The following is a 6,000-nucleotide window of genomic DNA, read 5'->3' on the forward strand; positions in this document are numbered from 1 at the left end:
ACAGCCCACTCCAGTATTCTTGCCTGGGAAATCCCATGGACAGAGGAGCCTGGTGGGCTACAGTCCATGGGGTCTGGAAGAGTCAGAAATACCTTGGCAACTAAATAATAACAATATATTCTTGTACTTTTTCTTATGTATAAACATATATATATTTAATAGAAATAGAAACATATTATGGATACTTTTTTCCATTGAAAGGTTTGTGCAGACTAGACCAAGACTTGCTCGACGCATATTGGATTAATATGTTTATGCATAACTTTTTTGTGGTTACTTTTAAATGCTGGTCCTGCATCCTCTAACAATTGTCTTTCTCCTGGTCTTTTCTAGATTAGCATTATTGTGATTTTAGCCCTTTTAATTTGTAACACATGGTGTGATTCAAACCACTGAGTCTTAGCATCTGTCAATGATAAGATCATTCTTTTTAGTGATATAAGGATGGTTGCCAATAATGTGGCAGAATTTGGCTTTTCATTGTTGTGTTATTAATGACTACAAAAAAGAGCTCATGGATAATTTTTTTTTTCTACTTAAGCTTTCAGTTAGTAACCTGAAGTCTCTTTTAGATTTCTTCACAAAGTTAAAATTAAGGTGGCTTTGGATTTTCCAAAGCAAAACTATTTTTCTCTGTCCCCTAAATTTTATTCTAAATCATTTATGTAGGACTGGCTGACACTACTCTCCCACACCTGGGCATCTTGTAGGCTGCAGTCATCATGATGGAACAGGGCAGACTGGCATGAGCAATGGCTGGGACCAATGTGGATGGAGCCACACTGGGGCCACTGAGTGCTTAGAAGAGCAGTGATAGCCCCTGCTGTTACTAACTCAAGGGTCTGCTTCTTTCCTCTGAACTCTTTTACTCTGTTTAGAACTATTTATTTTTCATTTCATTCCTTTTAACTCTGATTTATTTTCATATAATTTATCTCTCTAGCTACATATAGATATACATTCTGTGAATATAGTAGTGTGTATTATATATACACACATACTTTATTACTACAGTATTCAGTTAAGTTCAGTTCAGTTTAGTTGCTCAGCTGCATTCAACTCTTTGCAACCCCATGAACCGCAGCACACCAGGCCTCCCTGTCCATCACCAGCTCCCAGAGTCCACCCAAACCCATGTCCATTGAGTCGGTGATGCCATACAACCATCTCATCTTCTGTCGTCCCCTTCTCCTCCTGCCCTCAATCTTTCCCAGCATCAGGGTCTTTTCCAATGAATCAGCTCTTTGCATCAGGTGGCCAAAGTACTGGAGTTTCAGCTTCAACATCAGTCTTTCCAATACTTGTTCATAATTTATAAATTAGGAAATTTACATTTTTTGGGACTGGGTATATGTGCTCAAAATTTTTTTCCTGATGGTTGTGTTCTGTGCATGCTCAAGTCGAGTCTGACTCTTTGTGACACCATGGACTGTGCCTGGCAGGCTACTCTGTCCATGGAATTTTCCAGGCAAGAATACTGGAGTGTGTTGCCATTCCCTTCTCCAGAGAATCTTCCTGACTCAGGGCTCGGACCTGCGTCTTCTGCATTGCAGGCAGATTCTTTACCACTGAGCTGCCGGGGAAGCCCTTTCCTGATTGTGGTGTATGGCAAAAAGTATTTGAGACCAGTGTACAATATTATGAATTTCTCATGGACTTGGATCATTTAGTTTCTTATTGATATCCCTAATTGCTTAGCACAGTGTCTGGCATATAATAGGTGGTTAATAAGTATTGTTGGCTGGCTGGCTTGCTGGATTGATGGATACATTAATAAATCAGGTAAGTGTTTCTCTTTTTGAGTAGATGATTATTTTAAGTTACCATTTAGTAAATACTTTGGGTACTAAGAACACATTGGGGGTGATCAAACAACTAGATGCTGGTAATTGATCTATATGTTATGATTGGATGAATTAAAAACTGATTCAGCTTGCCACATTTTTCAACAATCTACCAGACTGATGGATTACCACAAAATAAATGGTGAATATGATTGAGAAATTTTATGTAACTTTGTTCCCCAGGATTCATTGCACTTAAATATTATCAGAATCCTGTCTGTGGTTTATCAAATGACATGATCTCCAGAACCATCTATGTTTAGATTTCTTTATATTTCTTTGCCCTTTGATGAGAAAGTCATGTGGTTAGAACAATACAGTGACATGATCAGGGATAAAGAAGTAAGGGGAGAAGAAAAGTCCTTAAAAGGTTTGTGTGGGGGACTTCTCTAGTAGTTCAGTGGTTAAGACTCAGTGACTCTAGTGCAGGCGGCAGAGGTTTGATCCCCGGTCAGGGAACTAATCCCACCCACATGCAGAGGTTTGATCCCCGGTCAGGGAACTAATCCCACCTACATGCGGTGTGGTGTGGTGTGGCCAGAAATAAATAAACAAAATTTTTTTAAAAACGAAAGGTTTGAATGCAACAGCTAACTATTTATGATAATACAAATAAATAGTTTAATTAAAAAAGGTTTGTGTGGCTTATATTCAACTGAAATATTGACACCCCCCCACACACACACAACATTAGTCTTCTCACCCCTAACTCTTTAAGGTAACTGTGAAGGGGACTCAGGGTCAATGCCAAGCAACAGTATCCCCAGCTCAATCTTCAGACCACCTCTCCTGTGTCTTTCCTATGTTGCTGTCATCCTTGATATTCACTTTTATAGCTATGTAAACAGAGCCTAGTACATAGTAGGAACTCAAAAACTTTCATGTGTGAAGCATATCTTCTCTGTGTAGTTTGTGCTCATGTACATACAGATGTACCGTGTCTTTGGTGGTGGAGGTGTTAGCCATGTGCCAGCCAGGGCAGAGCTGGGAGGGGACCAGGATCTCGGCATCCCTCAGCCACGTGGCTTGGTCAGGTGGTTCTGTTCAGTACTGCCTGTCTGCCTGTTGGCAGGGGAATGACAGTTGTCTTCTTCAGCCTTGTCTTCTTTGTGTCTTCTTCCTCTGTGCAAACAGATAAATAGAGAAGAAGGATCTGACTCTTCTAGGTACTTTGAATTAATGGAATCAAGCAGTATTTGTCTGCACCTAATATCATTTCAGTTCAGTTCAGTTGCTCAGTCGTGTCCAACTCTTTGTGACCTCATGAATCACAGCATGCCAGGCCTCCCTGTCCATCACCAACTCCTGGAGTTCACTCAGACTCATGTCTATTGAGTCAGTATTGCCATCTCATCCTCTGTCATGCCCTACTCCTCCTGCCCCCAATCCCTCCCAGCATCAGAGTTTTTCCAGTGAGTCAACTCTTCTCATGAGGTGGCCAAAGTACTGGAGTTTCAGCTTCAGCATCATTCCTTCCAAAGAAATCCCAGGGCTGATTTCCTTTAGAATGGACTGGTTGGATCTCCTTGCAGTCCAAGGGACTCTCAAGAGTCTTCTCCAATACCACAGTTCAAAAGCATCATTTCTTTGGTGCTCAGCTTTCTTCACAGTCTAACTCTCACATCCATACATGACCACTGGAAAAGCACCTAATATATTTCCTGCCTAATGTATTGTCTGGTGTTGAAGAAGACTCTTGAGAGTCCCTTGGACTGCAAGGAGATCCAACCAGTCAATCCTAAAGGAAATCAATCCTGAATACTCATTGGAAGGACTGATGCTGAAGCTGAAACTCCAATACTTTGGCCCCTGATGCGAAGACTCATTGGAAAAGATCCTGATGCTGGGAAAGATTAAAGGCAGGAAGAGAAGGGGATGATAGAGGATGAGATGGTTGGATGGCATCACCAACTCAATGAGCATGAGTTTGAGCCAGCTCAGGGAGTTGGTGATGGACAGGGAAGCCTGGCGCTATAGTCCATGGGGTCACAAAGAATCAGACATGACTGAGCGACTGAACTGAACTGAATGTATTCCCTGGTGTATTCAGATGTTAAAGACTCTGCCTGCAGTGTGGGAGACCCAGGTTCAATCCCTGAGTCAGGAAGATCCCCTGGAGTTGGGTGTGGCATCCCACTCCAACATTCTTCCCTGGAGAATCCCATGGACAGGGAATCCTGGCAGGCCACAGTCCATGGGGTCACAAAGAGTGCTATACTGAGAGACTAGCACTTTCAGTGTATATTGGAAGGCATTTTTAAGGACTTCCCTGGTGGCTCAATTGGTAAAGTATCTGCCTGAATGCAGGAGATCCACGTTTGATCCCTGGATATCCAAGTTCCATCCCTGGGTCAGGAGGATCCCCTGGAAGAGGAAATGGCAACCCACTCCAGTATGCTTGCCTGGAAAATTCCAGGAACAGAGGTTCCTGGTGGGCTAAAGTTCATAGGGTCCCAAAGAGTTGGACATGATTGAACAACTAACACTTTTCACTCTTTTTAAGGTTAGCTTACTATATATATGTCCTATACACAGATTGTACCTTCTTTTTTTTTTTTCCCCATGTGCTATATAGTACGTTATTAGTCATCCACTTTATACATAGTAATGTGTGTATGTCAGAAAGTATGTTAGTAAATGGCAGGGGCTGGGGGATGGGCGGTAGGGAGGGGGAATGGGGAGTTGGTGCATAATGGGTGGGGACAGAGTTTCAGTTTAGGAAAATGAAAAATTCGGGAGATGCATGTCATTGAGAGTTGTTCTATCATGTGAATGTACTTGGTGCCACTGAACCACGCAGTTAAATATGGTTAAAATAGTATGTTTTATATTATGTGACTTTTACCACAACAAAAAATTTTAAAAACTAGACAAAAAGGCTGGATACTGTAATAAATCCTGTGTTTTTTTCCATTAGAATTTTCGCATCAAATTCAGCTTGGTGCATTGCTGACATTCTCAATAGTGCATGATTTTTTTAATGGTGTGGGTCAAATAGAAGGAAATATGAATTTCTGTAAATGTGGGTATATTTTTGAGTCCACCAATGAATTATTTGAATGTGTAGTTTTTGTTAATAGACCATTTTCTGTGTCTTGCTCTCCTCTCTTTTTCTTTTGGCTTTGCTCAAAATCACATATTAGATGTGAATGCCCTCTCTTAGTGCTGTTACCATGATATTCCCAATCAGTTTTGCAGGAGAAGAAAAACACATTGAAGCAGAAAAGTTTCTGCTAGCGAGGGAGGGAAAGTTCTTCATACTTTCTTCTTTTTATTTTAACTCAGGTTAGTTAATTTTTCAAAAAAGGTTTTAAGAGTCAATTATATGTGTCAGTGATTTTCCTTTATTAATGGATGGTTTTAGCACATGTTCAGATACAGCTGTCTTTTATGCTGGAAGAAGATTCTAAATTTTCTTCAGAGCCATAGTAGAGACATAGTTTATTAGTCAAGATCTGGAATATACAGCTTTTAGCCATTACTTTTTTCTTTATTGACTGTGAGTGGTACAAACTGTAAGCCACAAACTCAGGCAGACAAAAGATAAAATTTCATTTTTCTAAATCTTGCTTAACTACTATTATAACCTGTAACTGAGTTGAACCCTCTATGAAGATAGGGTTTTTGCAGACATAATCGACTTAAGATGATGTCATACTGGATTAGTTGTTGTTGCTTTTTGGTTGCTAAGTTGTGTTCGACTCTTTGTGACCCCCATAGCCTGCAGTACCACAGGCTCCTCTGTCCTTCACTGTCCTGGAGTTTGCTCAAATTCATATCCACTGAGTTGGTGCTTCTATCTAACCATTTCATCCTCTGCCATCCCTTTCTCTTTTTGCCTCAATCTTTCCCAGCATCAGGGTATTTTCTAATGAGTTGGCTCTTCCCATCAGGTGGCCAAAGTATTGGAGTTTCAGCTTTAGCATCAGTCCTTTCAATGAATATTCAGGACTGATTTTCCTTTAGGATTGACTGGTTTGATCTCCTTGCAGTCAAAAGACTAGGGAAGCTCTAATAAGCCGAGTGGAAGATGTGAACACAGAGAAGTAACATGCATGAGGGGGGAGGGGAAGAGGCTGGAGAGATGCATCTACAAGTCAAAGAAGGACAAGGCTTGCTGGCCATGATCAGATGCTGGAAGAGGCAAAAAAGATTC

The sequence above is a fragment of the Oryx dammah genome, unplaced genomic scaffold (genome assembly GCF_014754425.2).
Source record: "Oryx dammah isolate SB20612 unplaced genomic scaffold, SCBI_Odam_1.1 HiC_scaffold_3, whole genome shotgun sequence".
Lineage (NCBI taxonomy): Eukaryota > Metazoa > Chordata > Mammalia > Artiodactyla > Bovidae > Oryx > Oryx dammah.